Source organism: Falco punctatus (assembly GCF_963210335.1).
Source record: "Falco punctatus genome assembly, chromosome: 5".
Classification (NCBI taxonomy): domain Eukaryota; kingdom Metazoa; phylum Chordata; class Aves; order Falconiformes; family Falconidae; genus Falco; species Falco punctatus.
The window spans coordinates 75,188,065-75,197,494 of NC_137584.1; positions in this window are offsets into that span (position 1 = coordinate 75,188,065).

Here is a 9,430-nt window from a genome sequence, read left to right on the forward strand (position 1 = left end):
TTTGAGCTGGGGATCTTGCGCTGGACCCCACCAGAGCTGGAGATTGGTTCTGCTGATCCAGAACTGGACTTTGATCTACTCCTGGCCTGACCTTGGCCCATCACCATGGAAGTACCCAGTGCCCCAGGCTGAGGCTGCTCCCTGGCTGGGAGCAATGGGATGACTTCTGCCAGCCCCCATGGTGACTTCCCCATGGCAGTGCAGGGGCCACCCCCACAGCCCTACCCTGAGCTGAGCATCATCAATCTGCCCCAAGGCTCGACCACAACGCTGACCCACAGCCTGTCCCTGGGCTCCTAGCTGACCTCCCCAGACCAGCCCCTGGTCTTGAACATCCCCCCAACAGCACAGACCCCCAGCTCGAGCCCAAGATCCTGAGTCGTCCCCTGGCACAGACATCAGTCCCTATTTCCTCAGGGGCACAATGATTTCCCACACACACCCAGCTACCCTTGGACCCCACAATGCCCCCCTGGTGCCACACACCCAGGCCCCACATCTGGGGATGGACCCAAGGCTGCCAGAGCAGCATGTCCTATGAAACAGACCCACAGGGACCCCTGACCCAGCTTGGGACCCAGTGGACAACCAATAGGCACCCACTGCAGTTAGGAGGCTCATAGCAATGCCTCATCCCTGGCACTGGATGGGATGCCCTTGCTGAGCGAGAAGACTGGTATTGGGGTCCCAGTTGGTCCCACACACACACTGTGGGGGGACACTGCTGTGGCTTGGGGCAAAATTAAAGAGAGGGGGGTAGTGAGTGGGTGGATGTATTTGTGGGTCTGTGCCTATTGGGAATTCACTTCATCTTCTCTGCCCTTCCCTGCATGCAGAGAAAAGAGACGCATGCCCGCACATCGCTCTCTGAGGACACACACACACATCCTTTGGCAGCAGAAATGCAAACGGCCACCTTGTATTGGGGACACCAGAGTAAAGGGATTTGCACAGGACCGTAGTCCAGCTGTCCAGGGTTGCCGCTGCTCCCAGCAGTGCTTGGTGTTTCTATGCAGCATCGTCCCAACCACGCTGCCAGTGCACAGGCTGGTCTCAGAGGGATGCTTGGAGTTTGGTGCTGGCGACCCAGGAGCCCATCAAGGATACCATCGGCTGCAGGAGAAAAGATCTGGCAGGGCCTGTGCCATCCAGGGCAACAATGAAGGCTCAGGGATGTTTCTTTACCCTTGGGTTGCATGCTCTCCCCTCTTTCTCCAGCAGCCTCACCTCTAACCCCAACAGGCAGCAACCTCAGCCCTTCAAGCACCCCTGAATGTACCTTCGACAGCAGAAGTCTTGCTCGGAGCAAATGCCAATGCGACTGATCCCTGGCGGGCATGACCTGTGAGAGCAGAAGCCCCCGCGGTGCTCACAGTCCTGGGGTGATCCTCGCGTGAGGGGCAGCCCTGTAGAACACAGAAAGAGGACACTTTCGGCATGGCTCTGGCAAGATGCTCAGTGAGCCTTTGGTCCCCGCGTGGCCAGCATTAGCCTACCTCTGACTGTCCCCTGCCACAAAATGCCCAGGCAGGTGTCTGCACAATAAATCAAGGTGATGTTTATGGCACTTGGATAACAAACACTCACTACCATCCCGCAGCAGCTTCTGGGAGAGGCTCTCCATCATGTCTACTGGCTTCCTCCTGGCATAAGGGAGGATGCCAAGGGTGAAAGCAGGATCTGCCTTCCTCCCTCTTCTTCCTCTCCAGAACGGCTGCTGTCTGAAAGGGTGTGGGCCAGGAGGGACAGAGGTGGTGGCAAAACCTCACCCCTGGAGTGGGAGAGCTTTGTTACAAGGTCCTGGCTTCAGTCCCAGCTGCAGAACCTGCCACAAAAGACTTTCCTGAAAGATACAGGGTGTACAGGACCCCCAGGAGCACGCCACAGCTACCAGGGAAAGCTACACGTGATTTAACATCTCAGCTGATAAATCCTCCCTACAAAATTATTGACAAAGAACAAATCCTCCATGTCACCTCCTCCCCTCCCCATCCCCCCCCCCCCCCCCCCCCCCTCCCATTTCTTACCTGCTGCTCCCTGGAGCATCAGGAAGAAGAGAGCACAGAGGAGAGGCAGGATCCGCATGGCTGGGAATTGCTGGCAGGGTCACAGCTCTGGGGAGAAAAGAAGGGAGGCAGAGATGAGTGGGAGGGTCCCTGCCTGCGTGTCTCGTAGCTCCTTCACAGGGATGAGATGGAGGAGAGGGGACAGCCTGTCCAGGAGGAGATGTGACCAGTCACCAGTGGGAGGACACGCTCGATAGCCCAGGGGTAGGAGCCTCCTGCCGCCTCCCAGCTCCCTGCAGCAGCAGCAGCAGCAGTTTGGTGCCAGTCAGCTGGTCTCTCCACGTGGCAAAGTGTCCTTTCAGATAGCTGACACTTCAAAATGTCCAGCCCAAAAGGTCCTTTACTTCTTTCTCTGCCTGCTAGAGAAAGAGAAGCATGGCTTTTCTCTTCTGACACCTCCGAAAAGGATTCCCAGGTCTCCAGCCCAGGGTCTTGTGTCATCTCGCCTTGCGTAAGGGCCAGTCGGTGCTGTGGGTTGCTGGACACTTCTTGGGTCATGCTGCAACCCTGTTCGTTAGACCTTGGCATGCAATCTGCTTTCGTAACACAAAGGAGCTCTGTATTCCTCCCTCCAAGTGAATCATTGCTCTCAATTGAAAATAACTGGGAAGGTGCCACGTGGAATGACATCTCCGTCCAACTGGCAATCCCATGAATGACAAGCTTTCGTTGTGACTTTGTTGTGTTAAGCGTTTGCTGTATGTAACCCTTTATTAGTTCTCAAAGTATTGATGGTGCCATCTTCATATACTTTTTCGGCCTTGTTGCAGATTCATCAAGCATATTTAGATATGTGTATATATATTAAAAAACAAACTCATGCATAATGTATATTTGCTGAGTGGTTACATGAATATATCTTTTATCCCCATGCCTCATCATATTCCATTGCTCGTTCCTGCTTCAATTTCCCTCCCTAGTGAGGGCAATTGTACAAAGTATTTGCAGACCTGTCTCTGAGGGGATGGCTTGGCAGCCAACGCTATTCTGCTGTGGTGGGCAGGAGCAGGGCACTCAGGACAGCTTTTTATTTCCTCCACCACCCCAAAACTGAGCATGTGTTAAAGAGCAACAGTACAGAGATGTAGTTAATTGCTGCCTTAACAAAGCTCTGTAAGAAGCCCAACCACCAGATGCAGCTGGTTCCAGCCTATCGCCTACTGCAGCTCTGAAGCCAGGACGGCCCATCAGACATAAAAAAAAACCTGGGCCAAGGCCTTTTCCCTTTTTCTGGCTGTAGCTGTAGGCTCAGCATGCCACCAGGACAAGTGACAGTCCTTGCCTGTCTGGAGGGGACTATGCTGTATGCCTGAGTTTTGGGTTGCCTCTTCCAGTGTTTGGAAGAGTACTCATGGTCCTCCCAGCTACCAAGGGTTGAGGATTTCAGCAGTGGAGGTTGGCAGCTGGGTCCTGAAGATGCCAGGTATGATCCAACCACTGCATAAATGGGGGAAGAGAGCCACTGCCTGTTTGCAAGAAGCAGAGGAGCCATAGACTGACCCAGCAGGTTGACCGGGAGTTTGCTGAGAGACAGATGTCTCTTGCAGGGACTAAACTGACACAAGGTTGGGAGCTGTGGAGGGTCCGGGAGGCGGCTACCAGCTGTTGCTCTGCCAAGGTACTATCCTGCTTAAGAAAGCGGCTTGCCAATACCTGCTGCTGTGTGCAAGGGGATGGAGGCGACACAGCTGAAACAAGAGCACTTGTCAATACATGCCAGGAGCAGGACTCAACTGGCCACATGCAGATTTTTGCAATGATGAAGCAGCTGGGCTGAGCTCTTCACCTGTTTCTTCCACAGCAGACAGAGCACAAGTCACATCATCCTCATGGTGATGTCCAAAACAGGCCTTGCAAATCCCACTTAAAATTAACTCCTGTTCCTCTGCCATGGCCTGTACAGGGAACATTGTCATCTAATGTTATGTGCTGATGAACCTACTCCAGATGACAGTGGCTTCTCTGTATAGTCTTTCCATCTGTTTGTCAATCCCTCACAAAACAAGAAAACTGCTAATTCCATAGCCCACTTCTAAGCAAATGTTATTTCTACGTACTGTGATTACAAGAAGGACACTGAAAGTTGCTCACCTCAAATAATATTTTGGACTCATGCAAACCAGCACTAAACCAGCTTGTTCCTGAGGTCATGATGGCAAAACGGCACAGAGTAACTGCTCAGAGATGAATTTTGTCTTTAAGCAGCAAAGGTATTTATTTTGTGCAACGTTGGAGAGCTAGCCAATTTGCACCGGACAAGCTAGCTCCAAAGTTTTCAGTGGAAAGTTAGGTGATTTATACAGTTTTCATGAGAGGTTACAACATCTTTACATACATATTCATTTGATTTTGACACCCAGTCATTCCATTCATCATAGGTGGGATCTAGGTGGAATAAACCTTTCAGTTTTCTTTGTTCAGTGGTCTCCTGACTTATGGTCTCCTTATCTCCTTCAGAGGCCCACCTTATCTTTTCTAATTATTCAGAATACATTCCTTTACTTTAACATCCTCAGTGGTACATTTATTTACTTTAACATCCTCAGTGGAACCTTTTCTTATTCAAAGTACATTCTTTTCTCAACACAAACAGAACATCACCCAGAGCATTGTACCAAACTCATCCTGACTAATTTTTTTTTTTTATTTTTTTTTTTTTGGACCTTGTTCTATTTCACCCAGGCATCTCAGTCTTACCCCTGGGTAGTTGCATCCAAGCTATTCATGGAGACCGGTCCTTCCCCATACACACACAAGCCCTCCCTGGATACTTGTCTGTGCTCATAACTCCACACCCTGGTCCACATCCATCACATCTATGAGGGATATCAGTCCATGCAGAGCAGCTGTGACTGAGCTAAAATACTCTGGAAAAGAGAGACCCAGACAGTGCTGCCAGCACTGCTGTGCCTCCAGTGAGGTGCTGCGAGGGTCTGTCTTCTCCAGTGAAGCTTCATGGGAAAAGAGGGCCGCTGGGGCACTGGAGTGAGCAGATCTCCTATTCTTCATGCCTGTGTGCCATGAAACAATGTCCTCTCTCAGACCCGGGCAGAGAGATAGAAGCAGTGCTAAAAGTGACAGCAGTGCCATTGGGGGATGTAGTAGAGCCAATGTCCTCTCTCAGACCCGGGCAGAGAGATAGAAGCAGTGCTAAAAGTGACAGCAGTGCCATTGGGGGATGTAGTAGAGTCCTAGCAGTGCAAAATATTTTAATGCTTGACCTTTTATGAAAATAGCCACAATTCTTAGACCTTTTAATATGGTCTTTTTAAAAAAAAAAAAAAAAGAAAAAACCCCCAGGGTTCTTAAAGGTCTTTGAAAGCTCTTCTTTGGATTTAATAAGCTGGACAACATGGTCACCCCATCAACTAGGCTGAAGAGCACCCTGGGCACTGTGATCTTCCATGACCAGCTGTTCTACCTAGGGTTTGATGTGTAACTGAAATGACCTTAAGCTGCTGCATACCCTTGCATCTGGCCATGGCATGGACAGTCCCACTCCACCAGTTCCAATACTATCCATCTAGTATTTTCTATTCCATCCTTGGCAGCATCTCTACCTCCTGGGAAGAGCTGTGAGAAGAATTCAAACATACCCAGAGTGCTGGGGAGATGGAATTGGGGTAAGAAGCACAGAGGAGACACGCAGCATGGATCCTAGAGGGTGAGGCTTCATCCCGTGTTTCACTCTAAGCTGTCTCTTGAAGCCATTCCCCAGCAATAAATGCAAGGGCAGCTATTTGTGGTGGTGAGCATGATGATGCAGTATTCTGCATGATGCTGGCTACAGACACTGGATCACCTCCAGCACTGGATCTAAAATAGCAAGGGCTGAATTCTCTCTGCAAAGTCCTCAGTCCTCAAGCAAAACATCTTGCGCTGTTCCAGTTTGTCAAAGAAATGCTCACCTACTGCAGATTGTGCAAAACTTCTTAGGACATAAACTGTAAATTGCTGGTTTGGTGCCACTTGGCAACTTCCTCAGGTCTCCATCCAGGAGAGTCCCTGTGAGGTGGCCGTTGGCCCAGTTTCCTGCCCTTCACAAGGCTGTGGTTTCACTGGTGGCAGAGTCACTTGCAGAAACATCTGCTTTGAAGGGAGGCCAGCTGCTCTGCAGAAAAGTGGCAAGCTCGGGACTTTGAGTCAGTCCTTTGCATGCAGGCGCTGGGGTTGCTTGTTTCCCTTAAAAATCCCACTATTACTGCTCCCACCTTTGCTGGGCATCCATGAGTGCTGCCCTTCACCCACGCCATGAGAGATCTGGGGTCTGTTCCCACTGTATTTCAGAGGTGCATGTATCCCCCTTACCCCCAAAGATGTGCCCCAGGAGCAGCTGGCTTAGCCTGGTCATGTCTGCTATTAAATTCCCTCTGCTTGTGGGCAAGGGTAGCTACATCCAGACTGATGTTTCAGAAAGGTCCTTGGCACGTGCTAAGCCTCGTCGATCTGAGCTCAGGAGGCTCAGGAGAGAGTGTAAGCACAGGACAGTTGGGAACAGCCTGAGGTTGCCCTGCTTTGGAGGCTGAGTTTGGCTATACGTGCATGAACTCTGCCCTGGATATTTACTGACCACAGCCACCCAGTGCTAGTCAAAAGGCTGATTGTCCGCACAAGGATGCTCCTGACCATGCAAGAGCAGCTGCAGAGACAGGAGCTCACTGAGCAACCTGCACCTTCTGTGTTTTCTATTAGGGTTCAGGGTAGGAGAGGAGAAACCTCTTGCAAGACAAATGATTGAAGTAGCAGGGGTATTAGCCTTTTGTACATGTTGTCTAACTTTCTCAAGCAATGTCCTAGGTCTAACCTGTATGTCCTGATTTGCTGTTGATAACGAGTTTTGCAGGATTACTCCAAATATACATCAGACAAAATAACCAAAGGTAAAACCAGGCTTCAAATTTTAAAATACTCACCTGCCACCTCCTGTTCTGCTTAGGGTGTTCTTCTTAGTTCCTATAATGAAACAGGATGCTTTTCCCAGATCTAAAAGCTCTGGACCAGGAGGTGGGAACCCATAGTTTTCAGATCAGAGTTGTTGAGAAACATCACACTGGAGAAGACTTTTGTGCTCCCTATGGAAATGGTGACTGACCCCAGCTTTGGTCACAACCGAGGATTCCTAGCAGGCATGGGTGGAAAACATGCCAACATTCATTCAATCAGCAACCCAAAAGCAGAAAGTATTTTGGTAAACTACACATTCCCTGTAGGTTTAACCTGATTTCAGAATTCTTGTTCAAATTTCTGAAGGTAAATAAGACTTCTAGAGAAATGAATGACAACACCACACACGGCAGCCATACAACCTCCCCAGATCTTGCTTTTATTGAAAGAAGAATGACAAATCCTTGATGACTGGTGCAACAGTTCCCTGAATCCAACGATGTAAAAAGTTGTCATCCCCAGATCCCTGGAGATCCTCTGCAATTAGCCACACTACAGCCTACACAAAGGAAAGAATATTTCAGTGTTTTCAGGCTTACATTGATGGGGAAAAACCTGCTACACAGGACTTAACTGAAAATTTGGAAAGTCATCTTTGCCTCAATCAAATCCTAAACTTACCATCTACAGCAAGAATGCCCGAAACGACATCCCCCCAGGTAAGCATTGCCACGAGGGCAGGTCCCAGAGTAGCAGAAAGTCCCACGATATCCACATCGCATAATAGGTCTTGGAGGTGTTGCAAGGCCTGCACCATAAAAAAAAATAATAAAAAAAATAAATGCAAGAGACACTGTTTCTGGCAGGGTTTTGCATTTTGTTAAATTCCTGTGAGCTGACACCATGCTACATGGGTGCCCAAAGTCATGAGAGTCCTAATGCAGCCTTCAGAGGAGGAGGTTATGGGCAGAACAACGCAGCAAATGCTTTAACCCCTTCTTCAGATGTAAGAACTGTGTCTCCAAGCTGCTGACTCCTTTCGGGACTCAGATTTCAGGGACACCAGAGACCTAATAGAAAACAGCAAGTGGACACTTACCAGCTCCTAAAGTCTTGTAGGTCACAACTAGGGAGAGATGCACCAGCTCAGCTGGGAGGCTGACACTTCTAGGGGCAGAAAGATGAGGATTTCTGTGCATCTGGATTTCCATAGATTTGGCTAATTTACCTCCCTGTATATTTCACCCATGTCTCAAAACAGGTCTTGGTGTCTAGCAGTCCATATAGATGGTCCCCGTACACGGATAAACTATAAAATGCATGCAAAACAACTGCTTCCATGCTAGTAAACACAACACATCAGTCATTGCCCTCTGGGTCTGAAGCACATCACTCTTATCTACATGGCTAAACTTTCTTCCCCATTAAAATCAAATATCCATGTTCAAACTGCCTTTTGGGAATGGCTGGATATCCGTGTTCAAACTGCCTTTTGGGAATGGCCAACAGCCTGTGTTACTCCCAGAACAGGCTTTATCCATGAAAATGCTAGTTGCCAGGAGTCAAAATGACCCTAGGGAGCAAACTAGCAATTCAGCAGCAAGTTTCCTGGCCCTGTTTGGTTGATTAATAGAGATGTAGCCTGGCAGGCTGATGCCTTCTGGATGCACCTGATTGCACATGAACCAATTAATTCCAGTTAATTCACAGCTCATCCGTGCAATCACACTAAGTCCAGCATAACAAGAAATTGGAGAGCTTGTTGCAGCAAACGGACTGTGAATATTATGTGTGTACAGTGGATCCAGCGCATCCCTGGTGTGTTGGATTCACAGCACGAGTGGTGTGGTGCATGTACACACAGCAGTACCCAGAAAATCCCAGGCAGCAGTAAAGAAGTGCTGGGAAGACTGAATAAAACACTCCTGGTCCCACACTATCTTTCAGGGGGACACTGCAGAGATGATTGTCAGCAGTTTCAGCTCTCAGAAACACTTTCTTCTAGATAAATTCCTTGCTTTTGTATACCCAGAAGATGGGTCCTACTGAAAACAGCCCAAACATCCACTGTGTGTACCTGTGTGTTAAATAAGGAGATAAAACAGACCTAAGGAACACTTTGCTTAGTGTCCTGCCTATAAGAACTGCCATAAGCAGAGACCCAGGTAAGAATAATATCAGGCAAGCATATATGACACACCTCCCATATTCCTGGTCTTCTGCAATCCATCACAGTCTTTTCCCATCCTTACCCCCCGCGAAGGCACTTTCCATCCTGTTCCCACTGAGATCGACCCCAAGCCTCCACTGGCACTTGTTCATGCACACAGTGCCCTGCACTGTAATTCTGCCATTTTCAGGGGTGGTATTTAAACATAGTCCCTTTTTGTGGACAATAAGGTGGGGTTTGGGTTCCAGATGCCTCTGCATCCCCTCAGCAGGTGCAGCCTTACACCACCACTGATGGCTGCACAGGCTTC